Here is a 17,307-nt window from a genome sequence, read left to right as displayed (position 1 = left end):
TTTTTATTAATTGAAGGAATCTTTGCTGGAGGTCTCAGCTCCTTGACTTCACTAGATGTTATAAGGGTCCTAGTGAACTGCTGTCAGAAGAGCTGGTCCTGTATAATACATAGGTAAATCAGTGAAGTTTTTCTTTCGCATTAAACCCTGCATTGTACACAGTCAGCTCAACCCTTCCTGTTGAAGAAACTAGTGTGTATTATAATGAATAGTCAATAGTGAAAGAGTTAAAACCACAACTCTCTCTCTCCCTTTAGTGAACAATCCAAATGAATACTTTTTATCTGCTTTTTTTGGACTGGTCACACAAGAAAATGCTTAACTTTGGTATTTGTGTTGATAATTCTCATATCCCTAATACTTTGTACGCCGTTACAAGTTGTACCAGATGCGGAATAAAGTGCAATACAGTTGCAGCTAGTTTTGATACTTGCTAAAATCTGTCTCTCTTTTATATATCTATATAAATCTATATTGATCTTTCCAATATTTCTTACAGGGCGTGCATAGAAAGTGATCAAGAAAATAAGCAAAACAAACATTTGAATTCCTGAGTCTGCTAGAAAATAGCACTTTATTTCATATAACATCTGTCAAGGTAGGAAGACAAAAGTGTGTTTATCTTTAAAAAAAAAAAAAAAAAAAAAACATGTTGATTATATTACATGGATGAAAATATTTAATATTCAAATATTTAATAAACAACTTACTGTGACTCAAATCATGCAACAATTAGCCATCAGGCAAAACCGGAAAACATACAGTGGGCCAGTGTCCCGAAAAACACCTCTCGCCAATGGTTCAAGGCTGCTCATGTGGCCATTGTAATACTTTGGAAGGCAGCTACTTACCAGATATGCATGCTGCACTTCTACATCTAGTAAAGGTGGTTGATGTAAAAGTACATATTTCTCAAACATTTCTATATTAAAATAATTAATGTATTAATCCAATCTATTAAGAAAGTCTATGGTATTTGTTAGTAAATATATTATTTATATGGTACAGACTATATATGGAGTAATCAGCTCAAACTTGAAGACGTGTACTGGTAATGATGAGAATGATGAAAAACCCAAATGCATGAAATAGTAAGTGGGATATAAATCAAGTCTCTGGATATACAGTACTGTGCACAGGTTTTAGAAGAATGCTTTCCCTTCAAAACAGCATCAGTTTAATTTTAAAAGTCATACACCATGGTAAAGCAAGGTAGTTTACTGCATCAGCAAGGTCTCTCGCAGGCAGAAAACAATAAAACAGGCAATGTTGAGGACCGTAGACAGTGGTCGGCCATGGAAACTTGGATGAAAGACATATCTTGCTTACTTAACTTCGCAATCTGAAAATGCCAAGCAGTGCTATCAGCTCAGCATTGGCAGAAAAGACGTGGGACCATGGTGCACCCATCTACTGTTCATAGAAGTCTGGTCAGAAGTAGTCTTCCCTGAAGACTTGCTGCCAAGAAGCCATACCTCCAAAGTGAAAACAAGGCCAAGCCACTCAACCATTCAAGAAAACATAGGAACTCTGGTTCAGAAAAATGGCAGCAGGACTGATGAGTCAAAATGTGAAATATTTGGCTGTAGCAGATAGCAGTTTGTCCACCGAAGGACTGAAGAGCCTTACAAGAACAAGTGTTTACAGGCAACAATGAAGCATGGTGGATGTTCCCTGCAAGTTTTGAGCTGCATTTTTTTAAATGGGGTTGAGGATTTGGTCTCCTCAGTGTTGTGACGTACAGCAAGATACTTATGCATCACGCAATACCATCAGGGAGGCATCTGATTGTCCCCAGATGTATTCTGCAGCATGACAATTACCCTAAACAGACATTAAGAACTATCTTCAGGGTAAAGAAGAACAAGAAGCCGTGGAAGTGATGGTATGGTATCCATAGAGCCCTGATCTCATCATCATCAAGTCTGTCTGCAATTACATGAAGAGAGAGATCAGCAGAGGCTACTTAAACCCACAGAAAATTGTTTAGAACAACCTACCTGCCGAGATCCTTAAAAAAACTGTGTAACTAGAAGAACTGATGTTTTTTTGAAGGCAAATGGTGGCATTTTGTTAAATGATAGAAAAAAGAAACTGTCTATTAACATGTCTATCTGTGAAAGTATTGTTACTTTACAGCATATTTTCCACACCTACCTATCACTCTTGCACAGTAGTGTACATACTGTATATATGCCTATTTCGTGCATTCATACGAATCAACGAAAATAAGGGCCATCTCCGACAAAACTGATGAAAACAAATTGCAAAAGTTCTGAAAATTCATCATGATTTGTCGCCACGTATAGCTGTTGCCATTACATGGCATTTTGGCTGCATTTCAAACCATTTTGGTGCCATTACAAGCAGTTCTGGTGCTCATTGATGAGGTAAAGTGGAAGGGACTGTGTGTAGGAGGGTACATATCAATGACTGATAGGCAGAAGTAGGCCAAAAAATAAGAGGGGGTCTCATTGATGGTTATGGCTGTGATTGATGGGTACAACAACTTATGGGAGTTTTTCCTAACTTTTTTTCACTCTGGCCAATCAGCATTTAAAGGGGAAGGGGTGCTTATGCCATTTGTCTAAAGAGATATTAAAACATCTGCACCCAATGCCAGCATCATTTTAAAAGGCCCCTGGTGTAAAAAAGCAGTTACAGGATCTCTTTTCTTTTTTTAAAATCCACTAGTGGATTTTGCTAGCTGACCAAAAGCGTGTGTTATTTCTTCTTTTCTCTCTTTGCTATCTCATGTTGCATTAAGGATATAATGTAATAGCCACAAAAGCACTGACCTTGGAAGAAGAGCCACATTAGATCACATTCACAGAGAAGCTGGGCTAAGCTTTGACAGAATCACCTAAGCATCACATAAAAAAAAAAAAAAAACACCAGAGCCAATCAAAGAATTGTGAAAAACAGAAATAAAACTCACATTCACCAACAATCACCATAATCAAAAGACATGCACCAACAGGGGAGGGCTGGCAGCCTAAGGCCTGGGGGGCAAGTCTAGTCAACTGGCCCATTGCACCATCAAAGCGGCTGCGAGCGACATTGAAAGCGGCCGTCGTGCGGCAGTCACTCCACCAGTGCCTAATGAAATTAAAGTGGCCGGCCTGCACACACCGCATGCCTCAGCTCTTCATCACACCCCTTTTAAGACGTGGGAAGAGGAGCTGAGGCATGGCCATTGGGTCTGACTGCCGCATGATGCAGGGGCGTACCTAGAGTATTTGGCACCTGTGGCAATAACCCCCCCCACACACACACTTTAAAACTGCATAGTTTCTATGGTTAGGCAAACATTGACAGGGGTACAGCATAACTGTTATCATTATATACTTAGGGATTATGCGGTACCACCGTCAATGTGTGCCTATACCTTGAGCCAGACACTGACAAACCCTATCACTATATACTAAGCCAAACATTGATGTGGTGTAGGCTTACCACTTTAGTGACTGGCATAGTATTCTGGACTGAAACTAAAAATTCAGCATTCACTTGGCCAAAACTGAAAAAAAAATACTTTATTAAAAGTAACACCAAAATAAGACAAAAAAATCAACAATAATATTAACACACATATATATAACAACAATCACAATCCTATCATGTCCAGGTTCTAGCATGTGCTGGCTGACTTAGCATGATAGCAGTGTGATTGCTGTTTGCAATTATATATATATATATATTAATACTGTCATTGAATTATTCTGTCCAATAAAAGTGTTAACACACCGAAGTTGGACCAAAAAATAATTTATAACAGCAATCACACTCCTATCATGCCTAGGCAGCCACTACATGCTGGAATCTGGGCATGAAAGGAATGTGATTACGGACTCCCTATGCCAAGCTATCCCCCAACACTTACACATCCATGCTATCTGAAACCCTCATTCACAAACATTCAGCATAACACCCATCACTCTCACACACTTACATTCAGCATAACACCCATCACTCTCACACACTTACATTCAGCATAACACCCATCACTCTCACACACTTACATTCAGCATAACACCCATCACTCTCACACACTTACATTTAGCATAACACCCATCACTCTCACACACTTACATTTAGCATAACACCCATCACTCTCACACACTTACATTCAGCATAACACCCATCACTCTCACACTTACATTTAGCATAACACCCATCACTCTCACACACTTACATTCAGCATAACACCCATCACTCTCACACACTTACATTCAGCATAACACCCATCACTCTCACACACTTACTAATCCACTCTCTCCTACCTTTTCTTCTTTCACTCTCACTTTTCCTCTTCCTCTTCTTCTTCTTCTACTTCTTCTTCTTCTACTTCTTCTTCTTCCTGTCCTGTGCACTGAGCGTGGAAGACGGTGGGCGTGGCTTCAGTGTTGTGCGCCGGGATTTGACATCAAGTCCCGGCGCACAGCCACAGTTGCCGCGCGCACCGTTTCTGGAGGCGTGCCGGCATGGTGGCAGCCCTCAGATGAGCGGCAGCCGGGGGCGGACCCCGCCCCCCCCGCCAGGTACGCATGACGCATGACGGCCGCATTCGGCCGCATTCAATCCTGCTCGCGGCCGCTTAGTTTTTAACTAAGAATGCCTGTCTGCCGGTCGTCCGTCCGGCCCACCGGCCTGGATTTAGGGCGGCCTGGGGGGCAATTGCCCCCCTGCCCCCCGGCCCAGCCCGCCCCTGCGCACCAATAGCACACCCATATAAAGAAAACGCATGCCAGCGACAAAGACACAGGCACTTACAAGTTAACTAAGTTATTAGCCTGCCTTCACATCCTGTGTGCCCCCCCTCAAAACTTCTGCTCATATACCTGTTTTGACACCAACTACTTGCACAGCAAAGCAAACAGACAAAAACAGACAAAAAAAAGTGTTTCTGTCATGGGAATTAAATATTAATAGAGTCTCAGGGTCAGCTCATTTTGAAAGTTCCCAGGTATGCAGATACACTACTACAAAATATGACGTTATATCCTGGCGCTTCATTTCTTAAAGGCCCACAGCGCCTTGTAAGAGTTTGGGGACACATAAATCAGAATTTTACTGTACAAAAGGAATAAATGCACTAACAAAAATATAGAGAAAAACATATTGGTTGAAATGTAGACACTCATGCTTCCAGACCTTTCTGTATTCCAGCCAGGTCTATGATACACAGGGGTCTATTCACTAAAGGGAAAATTGACAGGAGAGTTAACCCTTACAAAAAATTACTGCAGTTTTTCTGAAGTAATACTGCAGTTTTTTGGACATGAAAAAACTGCAATACTGCACTTTTACTGCAGTATTACTGCACATTTACTGCAGTTTTACTGCATTTGTACTTCAATGTACTGCAGTTTTACTGCACATTTACTGCACTTTTTTTTTATATTGCAAACCTACAGTTGTACTTCAATGTACTGCAGCTTTATTGCAATTGTACTTCCGTACAAAAATAACTGCAGTACAACTGCAGTACAGTGAAGTACAAATGCAGTAAAACTGCAGTAAATGTGCAGTAATACTGCAGTAAAAGTGCAGTATTGCAGTTTTTTCATGTCCAAAAAACTGCAGTATCACTTCAGAAAAACTGCAGTAATTTTTTCGTAAGGGTTTGCATGTGGGTGGTGTTTTAAGTCCTATACATTACTCCCATTCCAGCTTCTGCTGCAGGAAGAGCTTGACCAGCCCTGTATTGCGTATAGTAAAATCAGAGAGATGTCTCCAAAGTCTCCTTGCCCCTTAAATTATGCATTATACAGGGCCATCTCAACCATACTAGCTGAATAAAAGTGAGAGACTTAAAACCACAACCCTCCTTCCAAATCTCCCACTTGCCCCATTGGTGAATAGACCTCATAGTGCCGTGCCATGCACAGCAGCATTGTGCCATTGGTCTACCCAATGTTACTAAAAGTTCCCTAACTGGTTTGTCTCTTTGTTTCATTTGCTTATGCCATGTTACAGACTGTTTGCAAATTGGTTAGTAATTTTTTCTCACTCAAAATGGCATATTTTTAAATGTTTTAATTCACAGTTCCCACTTGCATTTACAACCCACAAGCAACTTGGAGTATTATTGTTACTGGGATGTTGATGTTTTATGTATATTCTGAGTTTTAATGGGAGTTGACAGTAGTAAATTCCAGTTAGACATTTTTGGACATCAACAAATTGTCTGTTTCAAACTCGGCTCGACTGCCAATTCGCTTTCACCCAACATTTAGCGAATAAAGATAAGAGTTGTCATTAATGCTAAAGATGGTTGGAAAAACATCTGGTGGTGAACAGATCCAAGAACAAAAATACTAATATTGTAGACCGCTAGACTGTAAAATAATCCATAGGTTAGTTAGACAATAATGCATCTAACAAACTGAGGATGTCGCTCAAGCAAATGGGGCCTGGGGCAGCTGGCAGTTTTACACTGCAGTAGCAGCGTATGTATCTTTGGCACTGTCTAGGCCTAATGCGGGACAATGCCACCAGCCTTCCCCTTAGTACCTCCATCCTTACTGCAGGGCTTCAGGATATGACATATGCTAGAGCCATATCCCATAGATTCTTTTCTAGAATATGTGGCGCCAGGCAGAAGGAAACTTTGTAGGTCTGTGCCACTTGGCACAACCATCTGTAATGTCAAGGAGCCATATGGAGAAATCAGTGATCTCCCTTGTAACTGGCCCATTGAACAGTGGAGCAACAGGGATCCTGATAAAGCGACTGCCTCCCTGTTTTGTGGCAGAATGCCTGCCACTCCTTGGACCACTGTAGTGGTGAACACGCTTACTGGAAAAATTAATTTAATGCGTCTAAAAGCGTTACCAATGTTTTTTGTGGCTGGTGCGTCGTGCACCTGTTCCAGTATAGGATGTACCACCTGTACAAAGAAAAAGAATGTCAGTGCTCTTGACCTGGAAAGAAGTTTTGTAGAGGTAGAAAACAGGAAACTATCTGAAGATGGGTAATGTATGAAATAAAATAATGGTTTCCTTGGTTTACACCTGCTTATTTGATGCCTTTGTTTATGTCAGGTACTTTCTCCATTTCTCCAAATCATGTCTTCAAAGGCTCTCCAAGATCCACTGTAAAAGTATCTGGTAATTAGAATAAGTAGACTAGTCCCTTTCAGTTTCTCTACTTTTAAGGCTTTTGCAGACGGGATATGATTTTTTTTGTTCATTTCTAAAGAATTACTCAGCTCCTGAGGAATAAAGATTACAAATGTACTGCCATTGGAAAGCTTTGTTTTAACCCCTTAAGGACAATGGCCGGTCCCTAAACCCATTGAAAACAATGCATTTTGAGCCCGTACATGTACGGGATTTGTCATTAAGGGGAAAAAGTGTTATACTTAGCAAAAATTCTTATACGTTAATCTCACATATACCTTATATAATCCATATACATCTAGTGTTATTATTACCCCTTTTCTTAAAGTGTTACCTCTGTTACCATAAAGAGCAGTTTTTGTTATGACTTTTTGCATTGCCAATGAAATTAATAAATTATGGAAGAGTTAAGAGATTTTATTGTGTTCCATGTGGTTCCATGTAGTGATTCCCTTATGACCTTGGCAAGGGACCACACAAAATGTTTTTTTTTAAGAAATGTTACATTTATTCACATAGCACCAGCATATTCTGTAGTGCTGTTGCAGTAGGGATGGTGCAAATATTTAACAAAGGCAATTTAACATTGAAAATAATTTTAACAGATTACTTATGTCAAGACATATTGGTACAGTAGGTCCTGTTCTCGCATGCTTGCAATCTGTTGGTGGTTAAGGGTGAAATGACACAGTAGGAGAGGACTGCTTGGGTGAGGATAACCTGATTTTAGCGAGGGCTGTATGGACAAAAAAGCAGGTGGAGGCTTTTTTAGGTTACAGGTTGAGGGTATTGGGGACCTAGGTTGTACAATTCTATGAATATGTATGTTTTAAGTGACTGTATAAAGTTAAAGTAGGAGAAAGTCTGACAGAATGGGGAGATGAATAGCAGAGAATCAGTATAGCACAGGAAAAATTCTAAATATGGAAACAAAGCATTAATTACACTACAAAAGAGATTCAAGTTGTGCGAAGAACTAAGATGGTGGTTAGGAGGATATTTGGAGATTAGAGAAAAATATAGGGGTGTTACAGGATTGTTGATGCAGAGTTGTTGGCTCTGTGTCAGGATTTACCTCAAGACCCCCACGGCCCGATCCAACGGTGCACTCTCCATAAGTGGGTCCCCGTTGTCACTTCCGGCGGGAGCTGTCCACGCCTGATTGGCGGACACACATATGCCAACCACAAAATGGCAGCCAGCATCTTGCCAGCTTACCAAGCAAAGAGGCGTCCCTGTACTGTTCCAAAGAGTTTGAGGAGGATATTTGACAGCAGCTGGCATCCATACATGCATCTTGTGATATACTGGTACAAAGACCTTTAACTCTTGGAGCAGGGAGACAGACCAAGTTCCCCGTCAAGCGTTAAAGGGCCGTGCAGGGGCCTCCTCTGGCATCAACCAGCATTAATAACCGCACAACAGCTGCCATATACCTCAGGTGTACTTGTTCCTCGTAAATTGCTCACATAACCTGCCTATCTTCACTGAGATCGTCTGCAGGAATATATGGCTTCTGCCAGCTTTTTTCATATAAATCAAGAAACAAAAGCGACCCCATCATTCGTTCTTGGAAATAGAGCAGTGGAAGGTGGAAGGAGCAGACAGGATACAGGGCAAGCCAGGCAAGAGGAGACAGGGCTTACATTAGGGTATTATTATCGACTGTGTCACATCTCATCACTTAGAGCTAGAGTAGAGGTATACACCACACCACCACCAGCCACTTATTATATGGGTTAGAGAACGTGACTTACTACAAGATCTCCCAGTCCTACTCCCTTGGACTACAGTCCTCTTTTTCCACTTTACCCGTAGATAACCTGAGCAGTATCCTAGCCATGTCATTGTTAATTCTGGGTACAGTTTTTACATTTTTTTTTAACATTTTAAAGACTATATTATTCGCTCTGTGTTAACACTTTTGATTAACATTTAAATAGCATAACTCCCAAGTGCTGTGGTAATTGTAGGACAGGGACTATTTTCAGGAATTGTCACTTTTGAGGCAGTGGAGATCAAGGGCCTGCTGGGGAGATCCTTGTGATCCTATATTGCCTGTTTCCCTTCATATTATATAAATTGTTGACCATGCCTGTTCCTTAATAAACAAACCATATTTTCCATCAGATTTACGGTATCTCATGAGCAGCTTCTAAAAAAGTGACAATATTCAATATAGTTTAGAGGCTTTGATAAATTTACCCTTTTTTAAACTTCATGATTTTCATCAATACGTGAGCTGAAAATAAACTACCTTGGATAGTCAAAGATTGGTATGATATTGAGTATTACCTTGAAGCTGAGGGTCTCCTACTGAGGATGACAGCAGAGAACCTTTAAATAATCTATTAAGTGCATTATGTTTTCCATCTTTCTTTACTAAATATTTCATGAAGTACTTTGAAGTCAGTTGTAGAGGATGGATTATGCTGCTTTGCAGACATTAAATTAATGCATTATCTTCTTGCTGAACAAAGTAAGCAGAGCACTTTAATAATAAGTCCGTACTGGGGTAGCAAAAATGTCCTGTCCAGTGCCTCCAGGCCCCAAGGATTGCAATCTTATATATATATATATATATATATATATATATATATATAAACATCCAATGTTCCAACCACCCAGAGCTCTCCGTTTTGGGTAACGGGTTGACGAGTCTACCTACATTAGTGAGTAATCCGCTGACTTTTTTGAGGTGGTGCCACTGACAACGGTGGGAGGTCCCCTAAAGTTACGTTTGGGACTAGACCCAAACACAGAAAATGTAACACTCTTTCACATTCTCATTCGCTACTCTTATATACTCATTCACTTTCTCCAAATTTTTCCCGTAGGGGGCCAGGACATTTTGAACAATTTTCACATTTGTTTTCGTTTAACCACAAATCCTGGGTTACGTTTTCACTTGGTAACTATATATTGGGTAACTCATGGGTAACTATATATTGTTTTTTTCAGCAGAAGCTCAGCTTTTCATTGGTAGCTGACTTGATACATATCTTGCATTCTGGTACAAGATATGATGTACCTTAAGCACATTTAAAAAATTACATATATATATATATAACTACTGAAATGCAAGAGGTTTGTTCAAATAAACATTTTTTCGTAAAATGAAAAATTATTGAATATGTGTAGATTTAAGTATATTTTTGTTAACATATACTGAAATTATTTTAATAATACGAAACTGTCATTAATGATTTTTTAAAAATAAAAACATAGGCACAAGTGATAAATTCCATGGTAGAACATGTCAAAATACATAAACACAAGTATATATTTCCTGAAGGCTTATATCAAGGGCAGAAACACAAGCACATTATTTTTATTAACCATGTGAGTCACAAAAATAAAGTTTTTAGCACATTTATTATTTTTTCTTACACAATAAATACAGCAATGTTAGCTTAATGAAAGAAAAAAGTATTACATATGAATTTCCAAAGTCTCCTGAATAACACAATACCACAAGTATGTTATATTACATAATTACAGGGTCCCAAATTATGAACCCAAGTCATGGGTGCTAAAAAAATGCACACCTTGTGATTTGTAAAACATAACATACACAAAAACATTTGATAATAATACAAAACAAAAGGGATACTCAAGCACATTCTTGGGAAACCTCTCTCAGCTCACAGGCTTCTCCCAGATGCCATCTTGCTCAGCTTCATTCTGAGTCTCCTGACCCAGAACATGTCTGTTCACTGCGCTCTCTTTTCTTAGACTCTATATTGCAGCCCCTTACTAGTCATTCCAGAATTTCTTGTACCTCCCAGAAAGTCGTTCACCCAACCCCTCTTTCCAGAGATTTCCTGTATGACCCAGTTTCTCCTGAGCACATAGATATACCATGTATGTGGTTTGACAATGTTACGTGGTCACAAAAGGCCTCCCAACTCTTTAAAATGCAAAGTGGTTTTAACTTTTTTTCCTACAGATGAACCATAATGGGGCACATCATGCTTTGGGAGGTGAAGCTACCCCTAAACAAAATAACCTCCATAAACTATATGTTCCCTAAAAATCTTAAGAGACCCCACTTACCTGTCTAGGTGGACCACTGCTGCCCCAAACAGGAACACAGGATTTTCAGTTTCTTTCTTCCACCTTTTCAAATGTCCTGCACGCTGCAGTCTCTCCTTTTCCCTTTGCACACATGGCACTTGCTGAAGTTCTTTCTCTGCAGGAAATGTTTCTCTCCATCCCTGGGTTAGGGAGGAATTTTTAATTTTTTTTGCATCTCAAAACTAGCACTCAAATAAATGACAGATTGGCTTGGTGGTTATATCTAGGGGTTACATTGGTCGTAAGGGGAAATGGTAAGGAATAGTGTTAGGTACTGGTAGTGGATCGTGAAATTGTAAGGTATGGTTAGATGTTACTACTATAAGTAGTGTATAGTGTTGGTGATAGGGATAATCAGGTTAGGTCAATGGATATGACCAATCAGTGACCTAAAGGGACACTAATTGGTGATCAAACAGCAATTTGTTAGGTTCAAAGACATTAAAAGCCAAAATGAATATTTTCAAATAAAAAAAAAAATCTATAAAGATCACTTTTAAGCGACAGGTTTAGGGTGCTCACATTGATTTGTGAGACTAATTAATAATCTGAGACCTAAAGTGTAACCAATCAGTGATCAGGTAATAACAAAACAAAAATAATATTAAAATCTATATTATTGTTTATGTGTTTTTTAACCTGTATGATCTGGATGACTCTTTCTCTCTTTATGACAGTTGTCATCAAGTGATAATCAGATCCTTCCTCTTAGTCAGGAATGAGCATTATCCCAGTGGAGGAGTTTTAGGGTCAGATAACTGTCAGTGAGGGTGTCAGTATTAAGGATGAGTCTATTTTTGGAGAGAAGCAACATATTATATATACCCAGGAGATGTAAGATGGAGACTGTTTAGTTAACATTATTACCTGAGAGAAGAAGATTACCCCCTTCACAGTTGTTTGTTGAAGCTGCTTTCAGGAGGCTGTAATGGGAAGGCAGAGTGGAGTGTCAAAGTTGGTTTAGTTTTATTTTGAATTGTCCCGACCCATCGGCTCTCTTCTGCTAATGTCAGACAGTCCCTCACATTGATCCAGAGCCCACAGGCAGCAAAGTTTATGACATCGGTAGCGCAGCTTAAGCTCAGGACCCCTACCACTCTAGGGACCTGGAGCAATTTTTCAATGTGCTTCATGGTTAATCCGTCCCTGCTGGGTGCTTGTTCTAATATGTACTGTATGTGAGTTGTGTTCTTGTGTGAATGGATTCATTTTGTTAGCCATTTTAGTAACTTCTATTAGTATTTCCTGACAGCTTAACTTTGCAGCCGTATGGTGCATAAAAGTCACCAACGCTCTGCTGATTCTATAGTTGAATTCCAAACTACTACTGGTATTAATATCAGCACAAAAATTTGCGGCAAAAGCTTCATGGAATGGGTTTCCATGCCTGAGCAGCTACTTGTTAGCCTTACATTACCAAGCACAATGCCAAGCGTCGGATCGAGTAGTGTAAAGCATGTAGCCACTGGAGCAGAGGAAACTTGTTCCATGGAATGCCGAGCCACACTTCTACGAGGCAGTCTGATGGGCGGGTCTGGGCTTGGTGGATGCCGAGAGAAGATTGCCTGCCTTGTGCCAGCTATTTGGTGGAGGAGTGATAATGGTATGGGACTGTTTTTCCATTTTAATCTGAAATTTCAACCGTGAAATAACTCTATCCCATAGGATAGGCAGATTTTGTTTCCAAAGACGGCCAATCGTAATTTTTACGGCAATAAAACAGTGAATAATGAATTGTTTCTCCTTAACACTACAATTTGGCCATTCTAGATGTAATAGAGCAGTTTCCGGGGATCGGTTAATAGTCTTTGATGTTAAAGTAAAGATAAGGTTGTATATCTTAGACCACAGGCTTTTAACACCTGAACATATGGAGAAAATTTCCCTTTTTCAGATTACATCTCCAGCAAATATCAGAACAATTGGTGTACATCTTATGGAGCCTTGTAGGGACCAAATACCATCTATTTAAAAATTTTAATTGAGTTTTATATTTGAAGGTTTTTGTCATACTTACTCTTAATTTCCACTCATGCTATACATGCTGATATCTTTGGAGTTTCCTGATATATTTTAATTCTTGTAGCTTTATTCCTTCCTTAGGCTAGTTCAAATTAATATTTGATAATCACTTTTGGTGTGGGCTACTTTCAATCCAGTTTTGGAACAGTTACAACCAGACTTTACAAAAGACCATAAGAAGGGTTGAATTAACCATCTATATACTGAGCTTCCCTAATGCATCTAGAACTAAGTACTCTCTATAGAGGAATCAGTGTTGCTCCCTGATCATGTAAGAAGTTGTGAATTTTAAATACCGAGCTGTATACAGCAATCAACAACACAAATCCTTTTTGTAAGGATTTATTTTGACACATGCCTTGGCTTTAAGACTTTGCAGGGATTAATAATTAGAGTTTAGCAATAAGGCAAATGGAACACTTTGGCTTAAGCTCACTGGTGCATGTTTGATAATTATTCTGCTGGCTTGAACTGTAAAACATACTCTGTAGTTTGCAAAACTGCAAACATAACCATCATAAAATTCCTGTTCAGTAAGCAAAACTGTATCTAGCGCTGTCAAGGTGGGCATATTTCTGAGAGCACACTTCTATTTTCCTTGTGATGATTAACTGCAAAACATAAACTTGCTCTAATCCACAGAAACAGGAATTCACTCAATGTCATTGTACCAATAAAGAAAAATGATACCTCAGTAAATATGACTGGATTTATTATGGCAGCATTGCAATCGGATTGTAATAATTTTGTAATTGCCACAGGCGTCATACTGTATAAGAAACACATTTAACAAATGTCTTATTTGTCCGAAAGATAAACTTTGTTGAGGAGGACATGAGTTAATTTTAAACTTCACGACACTTCTGACAGTGCTGATCATTTCTGTTAGATTTATGCACGAAGATTATGCTAAGACATTTTCTGGCTCACTTGTTTTCATACAACAAATTCCATTTCCTGCCCTTTCGGTTCGGACAAAATTCAGAGGACTTTTTTTTATTCAAAGTGAAATTTGTCGCTGTGGCGGGACGAACAGTATCCCGACTGGGTACACCCAGCAGACCGCGCTTCCTACAGTCTGAGACTCAGCAATTAACCCTTTCCGCACTGGACGAGTTTAGCTCTGACCAGATGAAGCAGGACCGCAATTCAATGGAGCCGTGCTTACACTATGGCTAGTCAAAGATGAGCTACACAGTAGTAACCACCTCCGAGTGTTGCCCACTACGAGCACAGTATAACCCCAAAAGAGCGACGTAGTGGGACAATGGATGTCTGTACCAGAACACTCTTAATTCTTGACACGTATGGCCACTGTTCCGTCGTATAGTTCCATGAATTTGTGGCTCGGTCCCAGTCAGACACAGGGTATGGGAAATGGTGATCCAGCGGGTCGGTAACATCAGGGTTTGATTATACTCGTAGGGATAACAAAGTCCTGTCTGAACCCCCTGCACTTTCCCCTGCCTTGTATATGCACCCTACCTGCTCACTTACCTCCTTTAGCCATTTTCTGGTCTCCTATGCTCTTAAATTAGAGAGAGAGGATGTGGCTCAGTGTGTGAGACAATATCCTGCTTCAGAGAAATAAAATAACAAGAAAAACGGGGAGGGGTGTGTAGTGATTATACACAGTGCCTGCAATAGAAGCTACCCTAAATTAAAATAAAATTATTGCTTATCTGTAGAGGTGAATTAATGCACAGCTTTCCTTACAGTCATTGAAATGGTTAATTGTCATTTGCATATTAATTATATTCCCCCCAAGATTTGTACTTTTATTTAATGTAATAAACTCTTATTTAATGTAAGGAAGATTTACTTATAGAGGGGATGATGTTTATGTGGAACAGCCTCCCAGCAGAAGAAGCTTGAGGTCCACAAAATCCCTGAGATTTTTATTTTTTGTCTCCTCCTTTGCACTTCTTTATTTTAAGTTGGTGTTTAGGTTGCAATTTTTAAAAATATTATTAAAAGTTTAATTTTAGAGTGATTTGAGGTAGGGTTTTTTTCAGTATGATATCTCTAGCATTGTAATAGATAACAATAGCCTTTTTCTTCTTTTGCTGTATGTAACCTCTTGCATCCTGTCCTTGATTGTTTCCTGTGGAATTTGCATTTGGTAATACCTATTAACCAGCTCCTGTTAGATTTATCGGACTCTGAATGCTTAACACGTGTACCCACTTTTAACCTTAACCACATTTTCTGAGAATGCAGCCAAAAATGCTAATGATAGCTTGTTTCAGCCTGCATGACCCCAGAGAAAGTAACAACTTATAATTACTGGCAACCATCTTAGAAAATATGTCACAGGGAGAGGTGACTCATCTGTAGCAGGAAAACAAAAGAATGAAACTTAACGAAATTTCCATTCCTTTTCAGTTGTTTCATTGGGGTCCCTCCTTATTATCGGACATTCGTACGAACCTACAAAACAGGCAATTTTCATTATAAAAACTAATCTGAATGCACAAGTCTAATTTCTGTAACTTTATAAATAAATAATGATGTGTGCAATAGAGTATTGTGTGGGTATTTTTAGAACTCACAGTATAAAATGGGAAGGCCTGCTAAAAAGTTTGTCATTGCCATAATTTTGAGGGATAGTATTATAAAATGCATTTTCTAAAAAAATATACAGCAATTTTCACACCATAAAGGTCACTTAAAGTGAGGTTTACATAGCACCATAAAGCATTATGATACCTGAGATAAATTAGTAATTCCTATCAGGGGCATACCTAGAGTATTTGGCACATGGGGTGGATCCTGTATGTGGCACCACCCCACACACACTTTAAAACTGCATAGTAGCTATCATAATATACTGGTGCAGACATTAACAGTGGTGCAGCATAACTGGTATCATTATAAACTGAGGCGCACTTCAACAGGGGTACAGCATAACTGTTATCATTATATACTGAGGCACATATTGAGAATGGTACCTCATAACTGCTATCATTATAAACAGAGGCACACATTGATGGTGGTACAGCATAACCCCTATCACTATAAACTAAGCCAAACATTGTAGGTAGGCCTACCACTTCACTGTCTGGCCTAGTATATAGTAGGGATGCACACTTTTATTAAAACACCAAAATTGGACATGCCCAGGTTCTAGCATATACTGTTTCCCTGGGCGTGATAGGAGTGTGATTGCTGTTAACAATCATATATATATATATTAATATTGTTATTGAATTTTTCTGTCCAATAAAATCAATAATAATATATATAGATATATTTGCAGTATATGCTGGAACCTGGGCATGGTAGAAGTGAGATTACAGCCTCCCTATGCCATGCTATCCCCCCCACACACTTACACATCCATGCTATCACACACACACTCCGGAGCTAGGAAGGCGGTGGGCGTGGCTTCAGTGTTGTGCGCTGGGATATGACATAAAATCCTGATGCACATCAGTTGCCGCGCACATCGCAAGGGAGCGGGATCGGAGGTCTGCATTAACAGAAAAATACTGAAAAATCCATGTTCTTTATATGCATTTTGAAGATGTGTGTTTTTTCATAAAAAATAGACCACTTAGACAGGCTCAAGAGATTAGACATATATGTCAAAACAGTTATTATAATACCAATATTCTGTCTGTGTCTGTAAAATAGTCTATAAAATACTTATCAACCTGTCTATCTATATACACCCACAAGGACCAAATGCAATGATGTATTCTGACCTAGGTCAAGTATTCTTAGAGTGGCAGGCCCAGGAAGGCAGCAAGTGTGGGGAAGGGGCAGCTCCGCTCTTGCCTTGCCAGGGCAGATCCTATATAGCCATTAGGTTAGACCACAGCTCAGTGGGATCTCTCTTGTAACAGACTAAGTTATGGCATGGTGGACTGTGCTAATCTTCAATGTTTTGTCTTTCACGCTGCTCAACCTTTTAAGAAAGAGCCTTAGGCTACATAGGGTATGACATCAGTTGTGAAAGCTTAAAGAGGATATGCAAAGCAGGTCTGGGAGCCGAGCTGGGGCACTGCCCAGATCAAGACAACGTTAGCTCCCCTCATAAGTACATTCCTGAGACCAAGAAAAATGCTCCTTCCTACCAAGA

The 17,307-nt window shown here is 39.5% G+C and overlaps 1 long non-coding RNA gene across 1 annotated transcript in view; it reads left to right on the top strand.

The window, feature by feature from the left end:
* The first annotated feature begins 296 nt into the window (after positions 1–296).
* LOC128496156 (uncharacterized) overlaps positions 297–17,307 on the top strand; it is an 86,223-nt gene continuing 69,212 nt past the window's right edge. The window contains exon 1 of the long non-coding RNA XR_008354225.1: positions 297–598. This is a non-coding gene — a long non-coding RNA (uncharacterized LOC128496156). The remainder of the gene's footprint in view (positions 599–17,307) is intronic.

Source organism: Spea bombifrons, chromosome 1 (genome assembly GCF_027358695.1).
Source record: "Spea bombifrons isolate aSpeBom1 chromosome 1, aSpeBom1.2.pri, whole genome shotgun sequence".
NCBI lineage: Eukaryota > Metazoa > Chordata > Amphibia > Anura > Pelobatidae > Spea > Spea bombifrons.
The sequence above is the reverse complement of the archived record's forward strand: the minus strand, read 5'-3'. Positions and strand labels throughout refer to the sequence as shown.